The following is a 24,034-nucleotide window of genomic DNA, read 5'->3' as shown; positions in this document are numbered from 1 at the left end:
AAGACTGCTGGAGGAGTTGGCAAAGCAACTAGGCTCCGGCCTTCTCCCCTTGGGGAGGAGTTTTCCCTTTGTCGCAAGGTGAGCCGGAAGGAGGTGATGCAAGATGGGTTATTGCATGATGCTAGAAGAAGACTTGCGAGATGCAAGAAGAAAACTTGTGATGTTCTTGCTTGTGTCTTCTTTCTTGTATTCTGTGTTCCTCCTTCCTAGGCGTGGTGTAGTCGCTCCCAAGTGGGGGTGACCAGCTTTAGAACTTTGTAAGGGCCGTAAGCCCGAAATTTGTATCCTCGACTACTTTAGTGCGATGTGCTGAACAGGGCATGCTGTGCACATGATAAAAGTAGTCGACGAAGGGATATCTGATGTATATGTTGATATACCTGACCTTGTTAAGGTTTTATCAAGTGTCTTTGTGTGATCAAGCGTAAGGACTACTAGATTTTGATGTACTAAGCCCTGGGAAGGGGTTAGCGAATATCATATGTAGTCGATCGATGAAAAATATGATTACTTGGTTTTAAATGCGCTAAGACCCTTGAATGGGTTAGCGAATACCAAATGTAGCCGGTCGGCGAAAATATGACTACTTGGTTTAAATGCACTAAGACCCTTGAAAGGGTTAGCGAATACCAAATGTAGCCGGTCGGCGAAAATATGACTACTTGGTTTAAATGCACTAAGACCCTTGAAAGGGTTAGCGAATACCAAATGTAGTCGGTCGGCAAAAATATGACTACTTGGTTTAAATGCACTAAGACCCTTGAAAGGGTTAGCGAATACCAAATGTAGCCTGTCGGCGAAAATATGACTACTTGGTTTAAATGCACTAAGACCCTTAAAAGGGTTAGCGAATACCAAATGTAGCCGGTCGGCGAAAATATATGCATCTGAAGAGTTGATCATCTGGGCGGTGAATAAGTTTCTTTATAGGTGTAAGGTGTAAAAAGGGGATACAGCATCAGGCCCAATCGAATGTGTGAACTTAATAGTGGGTCCTATAACCATATGTCTTGGTGAAATTGAGAAACTTCATCCTCTAAATTCACTTGGGCCCTCATTGTCCGGAGGGGGAGTTGCTCCTAGAGCCTTACGAAGGGTCTTGCATTGAAAAGTCGAGTGCTTTACTTTCGGGTGCAGTGGGCACTGTCCGTGTAGCTTGCGATAAGTTGAGTCTTGTTTTGGTATCGAGTAATTTTGTGCTTGGATATGTGACGGTGAAGTTATAGAGTTGACATGGCCAAGTTTTCGTGGAGCTTGATCATAGTCATCAGGTATACGATAGTTGGAGGTTGGACTATAGGCTTCTGCTTCTTGGCGTTCTTTTCTTCTGGAGATGATTACTGTGCGAGCATCACGGCCGATGTTGATAACGTTGCGAAGGTCACTGTTGGAGTAGTCGAATGCATCGCCAATTTGCTGTTGACATCGTTCTGTAGCGATGTGTCTTCTCATGCTTCTCTTTTGATTACGAATCTTTTTCGCTTCATCACTTTCCACGTTGATAGTAACTGTAACTTCTGAAGTTGATAGGTAGGTGTTGTCTTCGTTGGTTGGTGCAGCTTCAGCATTAGATAGGAATTTGTCGTAGTCGCTTGAATTATAGTCAACAAGGTCGACTCGTTCCAATGAGTCGTCGATTGGTTCTTGGATTTCTAAGATGATTGCCATAAAAATTTCCCGAGAGGAGTTCTTGATCAAGGTACTATCTTCTTCGTGTTCTTCTAGTGGAGCGCCTTCTTGAAAGGGGAGTTCGTCGTCCTGGGAACTAGAGCTTCTGAGGATCCGGCGATCTTGTCCCTCTTCTGGTGTCTTGGATGTGCTCTGATGTCTTCTATTTATGTTGCCATCTTTGGTAGAGTTTTGGTAGGTCTCGGTCTTCTTTGTAGAGTCCGAATCGAGAGTGCAAATCCTTTTAGGAGTTTCCCCTGCCCCAATGGAGATTTATTTATCTAAGTTCTCCTCCGACTTGGAGTAGGATTCAGGTTTGGAGCCTGGTTCGTAGAGCGAAGTGGGCGAATCTGGAAATTGCATCCTCTGGCGGGTGGTGTTGCACCACCGTCCCATGTAGTCGTCAAGCTGAATAGAATCATCTGGTGAGGCGGTGTTGGTGGAGAAATCTTGCTTGTAGCTGATCGGGCTGTATTGAGAATCATCCCGAAATTTATTGGCTTTAGACTTTTCCTAGAGTTCTTCGATCTTGTCAGGGTTGGTCAGTCCTTCCATGAATAGGTCAATATCGTCTGACCAGCCATCAAGGTCATCAAAAGAATCCGGGCTATCTAACTTGTTCAGGTAATTGATGAATGCTTGATCGGCGACCGGGTCCAGGAATTCTAGGACAATTTCTTCACACTCGGAGTCAGAAAAAGAATCCTCCTTGGGACCGGCAAAGGTGTGACCCGAATGTTTGAATCATGGGTTGCACCTCTCAAGTCCCATATGGGTTTCTGATATGTCTTGTTGTGGAATTGTTCCCAGTTTTGAAGCTTCTAGTAGATAGTCAAAGTCCTCTTCCAACTCGGAAGGTGTTTTAGAAAGAGTTGCGTCAAAATTGTGTTGTTTTCGGATTTCTTTGACGTCAGCAGGAAGTGGAATTTCGTCGAGATGATCGACGAATTCATCTGTGGTGTGGCGTCGAGTAGATTCAGATGTCCCAGGGGTATCGGAATCGACTAGGCGACTGTCGAATCCACCGGAACCGTCAGCGACAAGAACCCACGAGCCAAAGGTGATGATGGTGCCCTTGGCGAGCACAAAATCGGAGTTGTTAGGTGATGCCATCGAATTCCTCCGGTGATCGTCGGTGAAGCCCCCTACTTGGCGTGCCAGCTGTTGGTGTTTTACCGCCAAGACCACCGAGGGATACCCCGAGGTGGTAGATTGTAGGCAGGGACTCGCCAAGATCAGAACGCGATGGTGCAAGAAACACAAAGATTTAGACAGGTTCAGGCCGCCGGAGTGTAATACCCAACGTCATGTGTGGTTGTTTGTATTGCCTTAGGGATTGATGATTATATCGTGTCGTGTGCTTTGGAGGGGTCCCTATCCGCCCTTATATAGTCCGGGGGGACAGGGTTACATGGAAAGTCCTAGCCGAACACTAATAGAGTCCTACTCCAACAGGGTAGGGTAGTTTCCTATGCATATCAGCTAGTCCTATGCCTAATCGGGTAGTTACAAAAGGGGTAAGGCACATCCATGCACTATCCTTACTCTAGAATATTCTACGCCTGTAAGCAGTCCCACTGCCCTGGGTCTGACAGCTGGCTCCAAATTTCTGGAGGGCGGCTCACCCGCCAGCATAAAGATGATTTGCCCACCATGCCAAATCGTTTCTGGCCCAGTGAACGAGGCGGCACAGCACGTCGAGGAGCTCCACATCGATATCGATGAGTTTTATTACCAACTTTGCATGCTCAGCTTGGGCCCTCTTCCCTGTAATCAGGCTCTCCAGGTGCTGCGTGTCACCAACGGTGTTCTCCTGACGGTGGTGCCGCTATCGCCCGGCGCCACCTTTCCACAGCTGTCCGAGCTACACTTGAAGAGTTGCGGCATTTCTCTGGTAGATCTCCAGGGCATCGCCGACGCCGCTCCGCGCCTACCCAAATTTCATCTTGAATCCCCTTGGATCATTTCGACATATGGCAAAACTTTTCACAGCTGCCAACTCATCTTCCCGGCGGTCACAGCTATCGTGTTTTCAGGGTGCATATGCCAATGGGAAAATATCCACTTATTAGAGCTCGATGTGCCAAGGATGGAATTCTTCAAATACGAGGGTTGTGTTCAGTGTTGACACTTCTTAACGTCGCTACCAGGTTTGTTAATCCCCGGCAACGGTGCTAGAAATGCTTGTTGGCGTTTCTTACACTCAATAGAATATGGATTCTGTAAGCGCACAGAATCATCGCTGTAGCACTTCACTTTGGAGTATTCCAGGGTATCGTATATTTCCTCCGGGAAGCACACTAACGATATCAACCGACTAACTTAGTGGGGGTAAGCCTAATATGATAGGATAAGATAATGGCCAACGATGACCGTCTGACACAGGAGACTCTAATCCTTAGAGAGGTAAGCAGCTAGGAGGACAACGAGCGAGAAAGACTCCTAAAACACTTCAAAACTATCGAGCTAGCCTCTCTGGATTAAACCTTGCTTCTAACTAGTTATCGGGAACCTAGAGCATACTTCGGCGGCTGGAAGAGGAAGGACTTCAGAAAGGGGTGAGAGGGGAGTCCAACGGCAACCTACAACTACTGCTACGAAAACACCCGACCATGGTGGACTACGAGGGACGGACAGGGCTGTCACCACCTGCCGCCTACCACAACGGTTCCATGGGGTGGAACACACTTTCTAGCTAACACTGAGCTCAGACACCACATCCGTACTCGGTGTTAGGATTTCTCTTGACGCATTCAAGAGAAATCCCCCTCAACCTAGGGAACTAACTTGAGCCTCCCTAGTCCAGGCGAGAAAACCCGTAAGGTAAGATCCCGATAAACAAGAAAGATACAAAGCCTAAGCTAGAGGAATGAACTTCCGCACACAAGCAAGATAACTTGAAAAGGTGAATAAGTGCGGAACGTAAAGCTAACTTGAAAAGATAAAGAAGATAACTTATATTGATAAATGTCAAAGGAAAAGATACAAGAGCTATACCTGACTTCCGATGATGACTCCGGAATGCCGAGACAAGCTCGACTCGACTCTAACTCCCAAACTACCTAACCTACTCTAGGAAACAAAAGTGAGAAGAGTGAACTCCTTTGGTGTGTTGAGAGTGAGGGTGTTGCTCTATATTTATAGTGCTCCAAGGTCGGTACGAGGTGGGCGCGTGTGTTGTAAGCTAGAGGGTCGGTTGACGTAGCTTCCACGCGAAGATGAGCTCAAGACGCTACAAAGTGGGGCTGGCCGGCCTCTCCTAGGCCGGCCGGCCTATGATTTCCTCCATTTACAACCGCCCTTCTCGTGGACGCTCCTGATAATCTCTAGATGGCGGTGGAAGGCTGCTTTGGTTTAACACTGAAAATTGTAGGCCGGCCGGCCTCACCTAGGCCGGCCGGCCTGGGTTCGGCACGTCTCGGCCCTCCGTTTCACCGACTTCTTAATCAACATGTGTATGAAGTCCAAAGAGGTGGTTCCGGGGCAAAAGATCTGGGTAAGTGCTGCAGGTGGGTCCTTTAATCCATGTGCTAAGCCTTTCGGTCCATTTGATCAAACCAACTTAATGATTGGCTCTCGCTAGTGTCGTCGTCAAGTTCGGTTCGAGTGGATTTGGACCTACGCACAGTCTACAATGACATGGCCCCGGGCGATATTCGCAAACCATTCTGGCAATTTATTCAGAAATTCAACACCACAGAGCTCTTGAAGCTCAAACTGGACTGCTCCATGGATAGAGTTGCCTTCGTCGACAATGATAGCCAGGATGAGCTTCTATGGAGTTTGTTTTTTTATTGGAACTTCTAAGGAGTTTGTTGTTCTCCAATCTGGGGTGGCTTGAGGTAGATGCTTATTATGGGCCTGCAAGCACGACATCAATGGTGATGCTGGCACACTTGCTCCATTGTTGCCCGTTGGTTCAGAATCTCCGGCTCAGGTTGAAAAAGGACATAATGTCACAGACTTTTTCTTCTATAGACCATGAGGCACAGGCGGATTTCGACAAGTCTGTTGACCACTTCAGGCATCGCAGATGTCAGATGATTTCATTGGATGGAGATGATGATGACAATGATGAGGTTTCTTATTATATCCCTGGTTTGAGCGATGAATCTATCACTTGCTTAAAGACCTACCTACGAACAGTGAGCTTGCACTTTTGTACGGAGGACCCAAAATGCCTTGGAGTTCAACTGACCAAGTTCTTTGCTACGAACACGGTGGTCCTTGAAGAACTGTGCATAGACGATGGCAGGCATAAAATGTGTGAGCACATAAATGCTAGTGTGCGGGAAGATGGATTGCTAATTCATCGAAAACTCGAAACTTGGCAAGTGTTGCGGTCCTACCTAGTTGACGGGAGAGATGGGGCTGCGAGGCGTCTCCGGGCGAATCCCTAGGTGCTCCCATGGCTCCGCCTACTGATCTCCTCCGGTGTTTCCCTGGATCCTTGCGAAGATGGCTCAACGTCAGGATCTGGCAGATCACCTCGATTTCTCTCCAGGTTTGTCTTTTCAGAAGGAAGTTTATCAACATTTTGGCCGATCTGTTCATCATCCTTCCTCCTCTCCAGATGGTTCTTTCTTTCTTTTGGCTACTTTTCATCATTACACCTTTCGGTTATCCGAGGATTCTGTGGCACTTGCGTTGCAATCTTGCCTTGGTGGCACTGCATCTAGCTTTCATGTGCAGTATCAAAGTGATCGTCATTATCGCTTCTCAGTGTCGTGCAAGGCTGTTGGGTTCCATGTGTACAATCTCCGGAGATTCATTGGATCTTGCTTTTATGTTTATTTACACCTCTGGAGCAATGGTGCCCCGCATTGGGAGCGTGAAAAATTTCTCTGGGAATAGGAACAGTTGAAGGAATGGACTTATGTCCAATCCAAGAAACACAAGCATGCCAAACCACGTATCCCTAAGCGTGTTCGTTTTGCGCAAAAGCTTGTCCATGATTCTCCAGCTACTAAACATCATCCGGAACCGGCGGGGACTTGCATCCGTTTTGGGGATTTTAATGTGCCACTATCTGCTCCTGTGAATAGGATTTTTGGCCGGATCATCAAGGACAAGGATTTGGGTGTTCAGAATGATGTTCCTGCAGATCCGGTTGTTCTTGTGTGTTCTTCGCGGCTGATGGAGCAGGTTCAAATTTCAAACTCTTCAGCTTTTTCTGGGCCTCGTTTGTGTGCTAAATGCCTGTGGAGTGGGCATGTGGCCCGTTTTTGCCGATCGGCCTGGCGTTGCAAGCTCTATCTCAAGACTGGTCACAAAGCCTGTTGGTGCCGCACAGCTAGTAAGCCCAAAGTTTTCTGGGCCCCCAAGACTAGCCCAAAACTCTCTGCTGATCATACTACCACCTCGGTGGAGTCGACAGAAGCTTCCCCCCCCCCTTGACTCTCGTGCCGCTCACTAGGAGGTTCCTCTTTCAGCGGGCGTCTCTTCGCCTTCCCTAAGTAACAGTACATCTCGATCGCTGCCGTGCCCCTCGCAGCCCGCAAACTCCTGCGACGCAATGGCGAATTTCCCGTGCAATCCCATGCTCTTCGTGCCTCAAGGTATGCATGTGGAGCATGGGTGGCTTCGTCCTGCTCAGGCTTGTGTTGCCCTAGGAGGTGAACCCTTGAGAAGACATGAGGAGTACACCATCATCGAACTTCAACCGGAACCCCTCCCCCAACAAGTTGGAGCTCTCATTGATGACATCATGGATTTTCTGTAGGATCCGTTCCCGGTGAGAGTGGTCTTAGCCTTCCCCTCGCCTTTTGGTGTTGGCTTATTTCAGCTACAAAACCCTGTTCAGAGGGCATGTCTTTTGGATGCTTCCCCTATCTAAACTGATTTCTGTTTGTTGAGGGTTCACAAACATGATGAAGTTGGAAATCTTAAGGCCTGTCCGTACACTAGAGACTGCTGGATCATGTTTTTGGGGTTCCCCTTAGATTATCAAACTCCTGAGTTCATTAAAGCTGCAGTTGCTCCCTTTGGGAGATTACTCCGTTGGTATGAAGGGCCTAATAAATCCAGAGTGCTTGTTCAATGCTTGCTTTTATCCCCTGACAGAGTACCTAGAAGTGTTGTTGTGTCTCAAGGAACCCTTCTTGGAGGCAATGGAAGATCTTGGTCGGTTCCAACCTTTATTCTAGATGGACAGTTTTCTGACATCTTTCCTCCTGATGAGGATCCTGTTCTTGCTGATGGTAATCCACATCCTATGCATGGAGCAGTCAATAATGTTAACCCTAATGTGGTGCAAGGATGGTAGCATGATTTTGTTGGTGCAGCTCAAGTTGTTCATGCAGATGCTGGATTAAATGCAGAAGAAATGGCTGGCTTTCAGGAAGCTCTGGCAAACCCAGGACAAATGGATGAAAACAATGCTGCTAATGCTGCCTGGACACAATGGGTTGATCAGGAGGTCAATTTAGAGGAGCAACAAGCAGATAATGATGATGTGGTTATGGAGGAAGTCCAGCAGCAGGAAATTTCCTTTGATCTGTCTTGTTCTACAGCACAGTATATAAGGGCTCATGGACCAGATATCACTCTCAATGTTGCAGATATACTTGCTGGAAGATTTAATGGTTCTTCTTCCTCTTCTGATGGTTCTTCTTCTTATACAAGTGCTTCAAGTGTTCAGCTTTGTACTGATTTTCAGTTACTGGAAAGGTCTGCTTTTGAAAGGCTTACTGCTCCTGCTAATCCTCCCCAGCTGCATTACCCAATTGTCTTGGACATGGTTAATTTCAGTGCCTTCCACACTATCCACTCTGAAGTTGTCAGTGCATCACTTGTAGTGAATCAGGAGGCAGATGATTGTAGCAATGCACTTGCAATTGTTCCTTTCAAACCCACCTTGCATGCAGTTTTGATCACACTTTGGGCTCAAGTCCAGGAACGTGTTCAGAGCTTTCATCAGCTGCCTGCTGTACCTATGACTGAGGAAAGTTCAGTGTCTTCTGCTGGAATGCTTGCTCAGAGTGCAGTGAGCTCTCAACCTTCCACACAAGACACACTGACTGTCACCCTACCTATGACAATTTCAGTTAGCCATCCTAATACTCCACTGGAGGCTTCTTCTTGCAGACGCAGTACTCGGCTCAGTGCCAGTAAGGATACTATGTTGTTTGAGCTAGAAGACAATCCCAGAAGAAGCAGAGAGTTTGGAGAGAAGTTGTGCAGAACAACAAAGCAAGTCTGAAGATGCTGGATACTCCACCTAAGCCAACAGATGACATCGTTCCAGGGCCTCTCCCTAAGGAAATTTTGAAGAGCTGGGGTGTTATCTGTGATGTTTCTCCTGAGGAGTTAACTGATCAAGCTCTGTTGGTAGAGAAACAAGATGGTGTTCCCAATGATAGCCAAAATATCTAAGCTTTATTTGCACCTAATGTTCTTTGTTATTATTTTGCTTTATTCGCTTGCTACGGTCTGGGAAGTCTATTGGTTACAAACTGGCTTTATCTCTGTGTGTAAATACTTATGGCTACTTGCTCTTTTGGCCTTATTGGACTGGCTCAGCTTGCCTATTTTTGTTGCTTCTTACTATGTTAATTGGGGTGGTAGTCTGGTCCTTCCAGACTTTTATTTTTCTCCTCAGATGTTTGTGGTGATCCTGGATGCTGAACCACTTTCCAGTAGTATTATGTGCTGCTTGGCTCTCATGTGCTTCCTTCACTGTAAAAATGAATTGAAGCTAGAATATTCTTTGCTGGAATGTTAGAGGAATAAATGGTCAGAATAAATGGGATGCCTTGCGCAATAAAAATAGATGAAAGCTCATGTGCTGTGGTTTGTCTACAGGAAACCAAGAGAGAATTTTGTGATGCAGCTTACATCAGAAATTTTGCCCCACGACGACTAGACACTTTTGACTACATTCCTTCTGTTGAGTCCTCAGGAGGTATCCTAGTCCTATGGAATAGTACTATTTTCAAAGGGGTTGTGCTGGAAAAGCGGCAATTTTCTTTGACCCTCTCCCTCACCTCTCAACATAATCATGAAACCTGGTTCCTTTCTTCTGTTTATGGCCCTTGCACAGAACCAGGAAGAAGTCTTTTTATTGACTGGATGAAAAATTTACAAATTGGTGATGATGAAAACTGGCTTCTTGTGGGAGATTTTAATTTCTATAGATCTTTGGAAGACAGAAATAGATCAGGTGGCAATATCCAAGATACTTTCATTTTCAATGAAGCTATTGGTCAGCTTGGCTTGATTGAGTTACCTTTAAAAGGAAGGGCATTTACATGGAGCAATATGCAACAGGATCCACTACTGGAACAGCTTGACTGGTTCTTTACTTCTGTAAATTGGACGTCTACTTACCCCATCACTAGTTCATCCTATGTCTAAGCCCATCTCTGACCATATTCCCTGCAAGATAATGGTTAGCACACATATTCCAATGTCCAAGATTTTTAGATTTGAAAATTACTGGGCTGACCACCCAGGTTTTCTAGAGACGGTTCAGAACAGTTGGGCTTCTCCTAGATAGACTAGGAGTAATTCTGCTGCCACCTTGGCTCTAAAGCTGAAGAATCTTAGGCACTCCCTCAAGCTCTGGAGTCAAACTCTATCTAATCTCAATGTTTTAATTGAAATTTGCAACAAAGTTATCTTCTTCTTGGATTCTTTGGAGGAATGCAGACCCCTTTTTCTGATGGAATGGAATTTGAGAAATAAAAACATCTATTGGAAACAAAGACACACAGTAAACAGGATCAAATTTGGTGATGAGTGCACAAAGTATTTTCATGCAATGGCAACTATTTCATTTAGAAGAAACTCTATTCCCCAGCTCAAGGATGATAGTGGGTCCTTTGTTACTGATCATGAAAGCAAAGCTTCTTTGATATGGACTTCTTTTAAGAATAGAATGGGAGTCACTTCCACTCCCATTATGCATTTTAACCTTTCTGAGCTGGTGCACAGACATGCTGACCTTAGTGCCTTGGTAATGCCTTTTCTTAGAGAGGAAATTGATCTCATATTTAGACATATGCCTTCAGATAAAGCACCTGGACCAGATGGTTTTAATGGTATGTTCATAAAGAAATGTTGGGGGTATTATTAAGAATGATTTCTATAAGCTCTGTGAAGACTTTTACGAAGGGACTCTGGATCTTCAGTCTATTAACAACTCATTCATTACTCTAGTGCCCAAAGTTAGCAACCCTGAATCTGTCAAGGATTACAGACCAATATCACTTCTCAACAGTAGTTTAAAACTTCTGACCAAGATCCTAGCTGATCGTTTGCAACTTGTTATACTGGAATTAATTCATGTCAACCAGTATGGTTTCATCAGAAGTAGAACTATACAAGATTGTCTTGCATGGTCCTTCCAATATATACATCAATGTCATCAGTCTAAGAAGGAAATTATAATTCTTAAGCTAGATTTTGCTAAAGCTTTTGATACTGTTGAGCATTGCACAATCTTGGCAATGACGGAAAGTCTGGGATTTCCTAAAAAATGGCTGCAATGGATGCATTTAATTTTAAATTCAGGGTCTTCTTCGGTTCTTCTTAATGGGGTCCCTGGTAAGCAATTCAGATGCAAAAGAGGGGTTCGTCAAGGTGACCCATTTTCTCCTCTGGTTTTTGTAATAGCTGCTGATCTGTTACAATGCGTTATCAACAAAGCATACAGAGATGGTCTACTTAGAGCACCCCTACCCATAGATGACATGGATTTCCCAATTGTACACTATGCTAATGATACCTTGTTGCTCCTCCAAGCCGATGCTAACCAGCTGTTTTGCCTTAAGGCCCTTCTGCATACATTTGCCATCTCAACAGGTCTTCATGTTAATTATGGTAAATCATCGATGATCCCAATTAATGTGTCTGAAGAGAGAACAAGACACTTGGCTGCAACTTTTGGCTGTCCTATTGGTGTTATGCCTTTCACCTATCTGGGACTCCCCATGGGCACCACTAAGCCAAAAATTGAGGATTTCTCTTCTTTGATGATAAAAATTGAAAGGAGGCTTAATGGATGCTCTTCTCTACTATCTCTCTCAGGAAGATTGCAGCTCATCAATTCTGTAATCACACCTGTTACTACTTATGCAATGTGTACAATCAAGTTGCATAAAGGAGTGATTGATAATATTGATAGAGCAAGAAAACAATGTCTTTGGAGGGGAAAGGATGTGGATAAAAAAGGTGGGCACCTAGCTGCTTGGAACATAGTTCAAAAGCCGAAGGACAAAGGAGGACTTGGTGTGATCAATCTCCGAATACAAAATGATGCACTTCTACTAAAACAGCTGCATAAATTCTACTCTCGACAGGCTATTCCTTGGGTATCTCTAATATGGAATACATATTATCAGAATAAAGTGCCTCATGCTTCAAGGGAAGTTGGCTTCTTCTGGTGGAAGGATGTGCTTCGGCTTAATGTCCTCTATAGAGGTATTTCCAGATGTTCTCTGGGTAATGGTTCATCCATTCTTTTCTGGGAAGACTTATGGGGACCAGTAGTTTTAGCACTGGCCTTTCCAAATCTTAATCAATATGCAGCAAACTTCTATGCTTCAGTTTTGAACATAATGACGGCGCCAGACTTAGTATCAGCGATCAATCTCCCTCTCTCACAAGTTGCCTATGAACAACTAATCAATATGCAGGATCTGATGTCCAGCATTGCATATGTGCCTAATGAAAATGATCGCTGGACCTTCATATGGGGTAATGACAGATATACCTCAAAGAAATTGTATAATCTAGCCTTCTGGACTGTACAGGCGCCCAGAACCTTTTCTCTTCTATGGAAATGTTAGTGTCCACCCAGAATTAAAGTATTTGCTTGGCTAATGCTTGTCGACCGTCTAAACACGAGAGTCATGTTAAGGAGAAGGAACTTCAACATTCAAACAGGGGTCAATTGTGTGCTCCGTGCCTCATGTCTTGAGGATGACATTGATCTCCTCCTGTTTGGTTGTCCTTTTGCTTTAAGATGCTGGCATAAGCTACAAATCCATTGGGACTTATCATTGGGTTTACATGACAGAATTCTGCAAGCTAAGGATGCATCTATGCTATCCTTTTTCATGGAAATCTTCTTAATTGCAGCATGGGAAATTTGAAAGCTCAGAAATGCGGTTATCTTCGAAGGAGTCCATCCAACCTTTCACCTTTGGACCGTGAGGTTCAGAGATCAAGTGCAGCTTCAACTACATCGGTTCAAACATGATAGTGCCTCCTTAGTTAGAACCTGGCTCACCTCCCTCTGATTTAGTTTTTTGTATAGGTGTCTCTTTTTCTTTCCTCCCCCCTGTAAGTATCCCTCAAACTCTATTCTAACCACGCTAACCCCTTTTTAATGAAAACTTGAAGTGCTGTGGAGAACTCATCCACAGTTTTTCCTTCAAAAAAAACTTGGCCAGCAGACTGAACTTTCAATATTTATTTATTGTATTTCTGTTTGAGTGTCCATTTTTCCTTTTATCTTTTTGTTGATAATTGTTGGCTTGGGTTTCGGCTTTTAGCCATAGCATGTGTGATATTTGACCCATATATATGGCTAATCAATTACCAAAATGTAAAATAGGTCAATATTTGAAAAATAAAACTTATTCAGGAATCGAAATAATACGATATTGACCATGAGATTGTCTGATTGTCATATGCTAGAGAAATAAATATGCATTTTTGTACTCCCTCCATTTCAAATTATAGTTCGTTTGACTTTTTTTACCCCAAGTCTGACCACTCGTCTTATTCAAATAATTTGTGTGGACATAGTCAAATATAAGTCAAGTACTTATAGTAATAAAGCAAGCCAAAAAAACAATTTGATATTTTGCATAATTGTTTCAATAAGAAGAGTAGTCAAACTTGGGGTCAAAAAAGTGAAACGAACTATAAGTTGAAACGGAGGGGGTAGTAAAATAGATATTTGAAACATGAGAGGGATTTAGTAGCAGAAAGTAACAAGGCATCTTACTGGAGTGCACACTGTTCCTGTGTTACCCAGGAGAGAGAAAAGTCGCAAATTGAATTAGCCGTTCGAAAGCTAACCGCCTGTTTAACTAGCGATTAGACCTTTTCGCTATTTCAATCAGCCGCAGAGGTATAGAATTGCAAAATTTTGAAACCAAAAGTTATTTTTAAAAAATCATATTATAATAAAATAAAAAATAAAAAAATTCGACCCTTGACGCCGGCTCGGCAAGGTGGCCTGCTCCTGTAGTAGGCACGAGGCCAGGCCGACGGCACATGACGACTAGAGCAGGAGGCCGGTGCATCTCGGCGGCGAGGCCATGCGGGAATTTGTGGTGGCAGCTACACGAAGCGACACGGCGGCCATGGCTCGAGTAGTCGAGCAGTCGAAGGCTCGGAGCGCGAAGGGTGCTGGAACCAGACCAAGTTACCAGAGAGGAGGGTGAGGAGGCGACGGCTGCGAATGACACATGGGCATCATTATTTTTTCCTAAGTTCCCTGCCACATCAGCAAAAACCAGGGCCACGTCATACCAAATCCAGGTTGGTTTTGGTTTAGGGGTGTATTTCATCTGGTTTTGTTAGTTTGATGGTTAATTTCATCCGATTTTGTAGTTGCATGTTGAAATCCGGACGATCGTGATAGTTTGAGGTTGAAAAATGAACTTTTCCCTTGTCAATATGCTTTCATGATAAATTGATAATAATCTATAAATTTGTGCCACTTGGGTATTCTAACAAAGTTTAAATCCTCAATAATAGACACTACAACAGAATAGGTCATTATCGTTTGTCCATCAACCGCTTTGATGGACTTATCACTGCCATTTTAGGGCATATATGGCCTCAATATCCTTTAATCCGGTGGTGAAACTCATTATCACCACCGGTGTGAGTCTCGACCCGGTGGTGATAGTGATCACAGCCGCCTCACACCAACGGTGATGATGAGTCCACGTACCTGAAAAAGAATAAAAAATAGTGAACTCGATTTCGTGTTCGCCCTATACCTTTCTCTCCCATGGGAGCCCCCACCTCACGCGGAGTCCCCCTGCACCCCATCTCCCACCCCGGCCCCTCCGTCAATATTCGGCATCACCGCACCCCGACCCCTATGTCCCTCCCTTCGACACCACCCCACCCTGACCTCTCCGTCCCTCCCTTCGGCGCTGCCCCACCCCACCCTCTCCCTTCCGCACTGCAATACCCCTCCCTCTCTCTGACACAACATTGATATGGGTGGGGTTGGAGCAGCGGGAATCCGGGTGGAGGAGCAATGGCCGAGCAGGCCGCAACGGCAGCGGCAGCGGCGCGGCAAGCTTCCTCCCCGTCATGGGCTGCTCCTATCCTCTCAGATCTTCCCCCCTCCTCTCAGGCCCCGGGCGGCACATCCTGGCAGGTGTGACAGGAGGATCCCGTCATGATGTTGATGGGCGGAGTGGTTGCGGCAGAGTCCACACGATCTGGCTCTCCGACCCCAAATCAATGAAAATAAATCACCGGCTATGACATTTAGCGGCAGGGCGACCATTTTGACGTTTAGCCGGCTATTGCTAGAATTTAGCGGCCTATAGCCGGCTATAGCGGGCTAAATTCCATAGCGGCTGCCCTTTCTAGCAGCTATAGCCGGCTATAGCAACAGCTACAGCCGGCTATTTTTTTCATTGGCCCCAAATACAAGCTGGGACTTCTTCCTTCTTGAGCTATACACCTCCAAGCTCCTTCATGTTTTCGTCTTCCTCTAGACCGGTGCTCCTCGATGGACATGGTAAGGTCCCTATTTTGTAGAGGTTCATGCTCACATACTTTTTTCTGAAATGAATTTCCTTGCCTATTCTCTTATCCACATTGAAATGAATTGTATGCTAGTCATGATGAATTAGATACACCTCTCTATAGCTAATTTCTTATTGCTTACTAACAGTTTGATTGACAAATAGTAGTTATGATCATCATGTTTCTCTAGCAAGTTGGGATATATACTAGTAGGCTGATGGACTCAGCATACCAATTGTACAAGTTGGGATATATATTAGTTCCAATTATACGTGTTGTGTTCTTCCTTCTATCAACTATTTCTTACTTATGCATAATATCAAATATACATCTTAGCATGGATATACATAATCTGTCACTAAAATGAAAACAACAGTTCTATCATTAAAGTATTGAGCAGAGGCACGTCAAGTGATATTCCAGTTTATGCTTCCTGTCATTATTGGTTGTATTTGAGTTGATATGATTGTGCCTTTTCGTTTCTTTCCAGACCTCAATTTGTACATGTTTTCTTCAGTGTTTGCAGATGTCATCTAGTGGTATACAATCACATCTTTTGGCTGGCCAATTCGGTAAGCACGATCTACACTTTAATTTGTGTAGCCAGTACAACTGTTTTAATATAGGTCATCTTGTGTTTTTTTCTGCATGAGTGCTAATGCTGTGATCTAAATGTTCAGAAAGTCTTTACTCTAAACTTCCGTAATGCTCCAAAGTTCTTTATTACTCCTACTGTGCTTATTCCATTGTAATTCTGAAGATCTATGTCAAGTAATGAAAAGTAAAGTTAGTTCATTATATATAAGAATGTCATTGGTAGACTAGTTTATAAAATAAGCACAAAATATGTGCATAAACGTTGTATGTCTTGGAGATCATTCGGCGTGTACAAAACAATCTCGGACGCCTCTGTCTTAACTACGTAGACAGCACCGGATGATCCGGTGCTCGTCCATGGTACGCACCGGATCATCCGGTGTGTATCCACCCGAGCCTCAGCTCTTCTGTTGCACTGCTCTATCACACACCGGATGTTCTGGTTCTGCGCCTAAGTGAGCACCGGATCATCCGGTGTTCACAGCAGCGTGGTCTTCGTTCCTTTCTTCCCTTTGTACGTCGTGCGTTCAATCTTTGTCCGTCGCATGCGCCGGAGTAATGTGCTATTGTACGGTGTTCACAATACTTCACAGTTCACACACACCCTCTCTGTCTGCCGCTGTTCTGCAGAGCACCGGATGATCCGGTGATGCACTGCCCTAAGCACCGGATCATCCCATGTTAAGGGTTTCGCGTTGATTTGCTTTCTTTTGGTTTGGCTTTGATTCTTGGTGTTTGATGAGATTTTGTGCAAGTATTTTAAATAATATGAGGTGAGCTATATGACACATGTGGCTGGTGGATTACCATAGCTTGATCGAAAATACCATCAGCTCACGTGACAGCCATTATTCATGGCGTCCATGCATGTACACGCACAAGTTAGTAGAGTACGTGTATGTTCAAGCTTCCATCCCCAAAGATTTGTATGTGTATGCGGGGCTTCAACATCGTGTGGCTCACCCACCGGCCTGCTGCCGTAGCTGCACCGGATTAGCAGGAAAGATCTTAGCTTCTTGTTGGCCACGAACAGATCGCATGGCATAGCTCTCCGCCTCGTGTGTACGTACCTGCTAACCAGGCCCACACACTACTACATAAATGATTTTTAGGGGTGCCTCGTTTTTTTTTCCAGGGGCGGGTCTAATGGTACCCTGCCCCTGTAAAGGAGCGCGGTACTGTAGCAAATAACCCGACCCTGGAAATACCATTTCTAGCGGCGGGTGCTGCCACCACCCGCCCCTGGAAATGGGACTCATTTTTAGGGGCGGGTGGTGGCAGCACCCGCCCCTGAAAATACCATTTCTAGGGGCGGGTTCTCCCACCACCCACTCCTGAAAATGAGGCACATTTCCAGGGGCGGGTGCTTCCACTAGCCGCCCCTGTTAATACCCATTTCTAGTCGACGATTTATGCCATTTCATTCTGCATGAAGTGGTCCATATTGATGGACAATTTGTTCACCCCGAGCATGAATTGTCCACTGACCCAAAATATGCAAGCCTTCGTCAATGGGACAATCAGCTACTCCGTGCCGCGCATAGTACTCCGTCAGTTAGTTAAGGAAAGAATTAGAACAAAATTAATAGTCATGTATTCTACGCGCACTTGATTGTATGTACTCTAATGATGCACAGCAGTGATACTTTTGTATGAATTTTATTTTGAATTTGTAATTAGTTATATTTACCCGTCCCTACAAAACGTTTCTGCAGTAGTGACATCTCAGGGAGCTATTTGGTCGGGGCTAACTGTCCATCGAAATCCAACTCCGGATAGACATTGGCTATCTTCGCTGCCAAGAAAACAAACAGAGCAGGAGATATTCTCGCTGAACCCAACGGAGAATCAATCGCAGCACCGGCACATACCCTAGCAGCTGCCTATATAAAGCCCTGGAAGCCTTCACGTTTGAGGGGGGCTTTTCTTTTCTCCCTCGGGCGCAGGGGGGCCAAGGGGGTTCCGGCGGCGACCAGGGAGCCGTGGCAGCCATGCATCACCAAGGTGCCATCGACAAGCGCTCCCCTCCCTCGGCAGTCGCCGAGCCGACGCCGGCAGCAAGATGCTGCCGCTTTCCATTGAGCCGATGGGGAACTCGGTGCTAGGAGAGAGCTCCATCCATCTCCAAGGTGCTTCAAGACTCAACAGGCCAGGCATACATCTACACCGGTGCCCCCATCCATATCGACGTGTCGGAGCCGGATCGGAGCCGATCTAGCAGCGCGCCAAGGGCCGGGACGGCGGCGCTCATACTGGTGCTGGATTCGTCGACGCCGTGACTACGCCGAGCCAGTAGGGGCGGCCTCATCACGACCAGCGGCAAGCCAACGGCGGCAACGCGGCGCTGCCCAGAGAACACGAGCTGCCCGACGCATACGCCCATGAGTCGATGGCGGCGACACAAGTGACAGGGACGACAAGGCCGCCGGCGAGGCGCGATAAGCTGCCGCGGCAGCCGGATGTCGTGCGCTTTGCCTGGAGCGGACGAAGGGGTTCCTCGGCGAGAGCGCAGGACTGCTGCCTTCGTCCACGCGTGAAGAGCAGGCGCCCGTCCCCTCCGACTTCGGCAAGCCGGCGGCCGCCTCAACTGGAAGTCGAGAGACTCGCCGGGAGGACTCGTCGGCGAGCTCGTCAAGAAGTCATGTAGTTGCCATACGTCATTAGTGGCCCAGGTAGTTGATCTTCATCTTCTCATTATTTCGGATCACGCGCATACATACCCGCACGATCCAGGGTGTGGAGGCAGCACTTAGATGAAGCAGAGGCTCCCCGCACGTCTAGAGGTGCGTCAAGAGCAGGTGGGCTGCCTAACGCGTGCGCGCGCGAGGTAGATGACAGCAAGATCATCACCAAGACCTGCGGCAAGCCGGCGTCGACGGCGGCGAGCGACGTCATCAAGTCATCCGCGGCGGCGGCGACAAGCTGCGCCGTCAAGTCGTGCACATGATTGCATCTTCAAGATGTCGGCGGCGGCAAGCTGCGGCTTGAAGACTTCCGACGACGACGCATGACCACGGAGACGTCGCCGCTGACGGTGCCGCGGCGAGGACGCTGGAGGTGCAGTCGGGTTCGAGTCGACGCGCACAGGCGCTGCATTTAATTTGCATGCGTGTGACCTTCATGTGCATGTGCATGCGCGGGAGTACAAGAGAGGAAAAGAAGATTAGTGTTTGTTGGACGCCACGGGATGCACCTGCTTGCATGCAGCATGTCCTCACGTGCATGCGCATGCACGTACAAGAGAAGAGACGGAAGTCCAGCACGTGAAGGAGACTCAAGACTTCGCCGCCGGCTAGTGTATCCAAAGCCGGCGCACGCCCCTTCAAGACTGGAAGATCAAGACAGCTTGTTCATCAACCTCAACGACCAAGCTGCTACGACGTCGATTTGGCTCCGCGACCATGCATCTACCTCGACACTATGACTGCTATCACTACGTCATTCGACACCGATAAGGCGGACGATGCTAGACTCTTTTGGGCTGACGAAGTCCTCTTCTTCAACAACACTCTACCTCGACTCCGACGAAGCTGCTATGATGCCGACCCGGTTATGCTACACCAACACTTGCATCGTGTACCACTACTCTGCCTACACGCGTCGTTCGATACCGACAAGGCGAACGATGCAGGCAGGCATAGTTGATGTTCCAGCTACGCTATTTCGGCTCATGGACACCGACAAGGCCATGGATGACACCGACGACACACCTACACCTACACCAACACACATGCATGGAGAACGTGAAGTGAAGATCGAAGACGATGACCACAGCAGCAGCGGAATTGGAGGTACTCCAGCAAGCTAGACTTGCGGAGGTAATTAACTAGGAGCCTTCTGAGGCCCTAGGAACCAGAAGAACATATCGCCCAAGTCAGATCGCCAGCAGCAGGCTCCGGAGCGCGCACACTTGGAACTTGTATTTGTAATCTTTTGGGATTAATAAAGTACTTGTTCCCTTATTTTTCTTTTGTGTACTTAGTACACTGGCACGCCCGCGTTTTATATTCCCCCGCGTGAGGAAATCCCCTTAGTGATTTTTTCTCTCCAAACACTAGGGTGATTTTTTTCGAATTGGCTTGCGTCCTTAGGACATAAAAACACCTGCAAACATGTTCTTGAAGCACAATTAGTCCTAACGACTATGTTGGCTATCAATCACCAAAATTACTAAGTTCATGGCCTATTTGGGGTCATTTTCATTACAATCTCCCCCTTTTTTGTGATTGATGCCAACACAATCAAAGCAAGCATAAGTTTTCAAGAATTGACAAAAATTGAAACCACTTACACTTGCTTGGATGCTTACCATCATCCAATGTACCTTGTCCCCTTGTTTCCTCCCCCTTTCTCCAACATTTCTCCCCCATTCTTGAGGCCTAGCACTTTACCTTTGCTTTGACTCCAAAATTCTCCCCCTTCGGAATCAAATCACCTAAAAGTCCTATCCAACAACTTGTAGCTTAAAGGGGAATGTTAATAGCCTTGGGAGGTAACTCCATGAACCATGATCCAAATGTATTGATATCAATGAAGATACCAATTGATCACTTAAAAGTGGATCAAGAATTCATGAAACTTGCATGACACGAGCTAAGCTCCCCCTATATGTGTGCACAACACGATAGTGTGAAAATCAAGTGAACAACTAGAAAATCAACTTGAGGAGGCTTAGATCATGTCATACACGGAGGTAGCTCAAAAAAGATCAAAGAAGTGACAATGAAACCGAATGAGTAAAGTTAAGCCTTGCATACCTCCGAGGACATTACCTTGTTGACTCTAATTTGAAAAGGTTGCTCCAAAAGACAAGTCAAATGGAGGGTTACTGAAAAACACAATTGGAGCCACAAGAAAGAAAATGTATGAGTACATTGCCTTTGAACTTAGATATAGACATTTAAGTTCACAATGTCATGACTCAATAGGCATTAAGTGCTATAATTGCTTTAATCACACTTATAGAGGTATTTGTTCACATTGGGAGTGAAAAACATTCTCTAAGTGTGTTATTGCCGGAACGGAGCGCGCCATGAGAGACTACATAAGATAAACTTGCAAACATGTTAGTCTCCAAAATCACAAACCATAGGATGAGCTCCCCCTAAATGTGTGCATTTAGTGTTTGAATCACCATCAAGTGTATGCACAATGTTTTTGACAACAATTGGGAAGCAAACCCTATAGCTTGTGCTTAAGGTACACATATGAAACACATACCTCATGAAATCCATGTACCTTGAAGTGTAGCTTTTCTACACACTTGTCAAACCATGTAACTTGCTCATGGGTTAGAATGAGATACATAAGCAAGCTACCAAATGTAACAAACACTAGGCAAAAAAGTAAGAATTTGGACTTGTAGCATACCATTAAATCTTTACCTTTATATGGGGGACTTGGGCAACATATGTCCAATCTTGTGTGCTTGGCTTTTCTTGCTTGAAACTTCTTCTCTTCTTGTAGCCAAGCCTCCAAATCCCCCGTGGCCGTGCTTGATCTTCAAGCTTCTTTGGGAACCCACACCATTTGGGAGCTCGTCATGTTGGTGATTACTTCCTTGGGCACTCAAATGGGTCAGTTCCAACCCTATTCTCTTCTCCCAACCTTGTGTGCAACAACCTTGCCATTTGTCTTCTTCTTGATGACGTAGGAGGTTCTCTTCACCTTGTTCTTGCGGTTGAGCTTGGTGTAGAAGAGAGAGTGCTTGATGGTGGTGTTCTTCTTGTTCTTTTCTTCCTTGTCCACCTTCTTGTTTTTGTTGATCATGGCCTTCCTCATGACTTGTGGATATTGGTAGGACTTGTGGCCTTCACCATGGCACTTGAAGCATGTCACGGTTTCTCCCTTCTCAAGCTTCTTGAGGAGGTTGGACATAGCTCTCCGTGCTTGTGGTCTTGCCCTTCAAGCTTGCCAATGCCTTCATGAGCCTATCAACTTCTTGCTTGAGCTCTTCATTCTCCTTTGCAACGAGATCATCCAAGGTTTCTACAACAACTTTCTCATGGTATTTCTCATTGCAAGGGGATGGTTAGATTCATCAAATAAATTACAAGAAATTGAAACATCTACCTTAGAAAAGGGAATTGCATAAGGAATAGATTGCTCTTGCATAGGGTCATTAATTTCAACCTTAGAGTCCTTAAGCTCTTGATGCTCCTTGCTATGCTTTTGGAATTTGCATAACAATTGTTCATAATTATTAGCAGGAGTAGCACCAAGATCATTAAGAGCTTTAAGTTCTTTCATTTCTTTAGTTTGCTTTTTAATGACCTTTTGTTGCTCATGAATCAAGTCAAGGTACTCTTGCATGGAAGGAGAGTCCGAGTCGGAGTCAGAGTCACTTACATTGCTCTCTACACCTTTGGCCATGAGGCAAAACCTTGGTGTAGAGGAGCTGCCAATGTTGAGCCACGTGGTGAAGCTCTTGGATGACTCATCATCACTTGAACTTGTAGTTGATTCTTCACCTTCACTTACCCATTCTCCGAACACGGCGAAGTTCTCATGCCTTGGCCTTTCTTTCTTCTCTTCTTTCTTGTGCTTCTTCTTCTCTTTCTTGGCCTTGGACTTTAGCTTGTACTTGATCCTCTCCACCTTCATCTCTTGATGATGAAGCCCATCTCGAAGAGTGACCTTGTACCCCATCAAATTGATCTCCTTCAAACACTTGTTCATCTTGCTCACTTGCTTGATGAGGTCAGAGTCCATCTCTTCTCTTTCACTTGTGCAACTCTCGTCATCATCATCTTCACTTGAGCTCTCCTTGATTGTCTTCTTCAAGTTCTTGCATGAGAGAGCTATGCTTAGGGTAGGAGTTGAAGGCGTTGAAGGATTGTCCTTCGGCTTGAGGCCGGTTTGGAGCTCATGCGCCGTTAACTTGTTCACAATCATGTTGGGCGTCACTCCTTTGAGCTCCTGGCCGAGGAGGATGGAGGAGATGATGTCGCAGTCCGGCTTGTGGAGTCCTCCAATGGTTTTGCGGATGATGTCCCCATCCTCAAGCTTCTTCACATCTAAAGCATTCATCTCATTGACAAGCACATTTAAACGTGAGTACCAAGAGTGTGCATTTTCATGATCAAGTTGCTTGAGTTGTGAAAACTCCCCAAAGAAAAATTGATATTTTTCATTTGACACATCCTTTGTGCCCTCATGGTTCTCTTTGATGGCCTTCCACAAATCATGCGTACTTGTGCATGAAAATACATGACTAAAAATATCATCGTCAAGAGAAGATAAAAGAATGCTCCGAGCAATTACATCATTTTGTTTTTCTTGGTGGCCATTGTTTTTAACACCTTCACTTGTTACCCTCCAAACATTGAGACCCCTTGCGTGCTTCCAGAAGTACATTCCACCGGTGGAAGCCCGTGCCATCGAAACGTGGAGGAGGTCCTATATCCATCTCCTTCTAGGCGAGCTAACTCACAAGGTGGTGAAGCCTAACTGGTCACTTGAGCCAGTTTCACAATTTGCCAATGGAATTGGCATATCTTTGTGAAAGATGTGAGCCCCGGCTCTGATAGTAATTGAAAGTTCATGGTTGCTCGTATAGCCTAAGAGGAGGAGGGGGTGAATTAGGCTCTCTAAAAACTTAAACCTATAGGTTCCACTAATTGCAACATAATTAAACTAGAACATCTATCTAGATATGCAACTAAGACTTGTTCTATTGTGAAACCCTCATCCCAAAGAGTTTTGCAACGTAGTTCCAATCCTAGCAAGATACTACTCTAAGAAAGTATAGGAACCAAGAGCAAGAAGAAAAATACGGAAACGTAAAGAGACTCTTGACACAATGATTTATCCCATGGTATCGGTAGGCACTAAGCCACACCCCTAGTCCATGTTGTTGAAGCACTCACAAAGAGTATCGCTTCCCGATCACCAAGTCTCTTTCGGTCCTCCCCTTGACTTGCCACAAAGGCCCTCGCCAAGTCCCCTGGTCACCTTGATGCCACCTTCACTACGGAGCTTCTCCACCACGGAGGGGGTCTCCTCGTCCCCCGCACAAAGCCGTCTTCACCGCACCACGCTA

Source organism: Panicum virgatum, chromosome 2K (assembly GCF_016808335.1).
Source record: "Panicum virgatum strain AP13 chromosome 2K, P.virgatum_v5, whole genome shotgun sequence".
Classification (NCBI taxonomy): Eukaryota; Viridiplantae; Streptophyta; class Magnoliopsida; order Poales; family Poaceae; genus Panicum; species Panicum virgatum.
Note: the sequence above shows the minus strand (reverse complement) of the source record.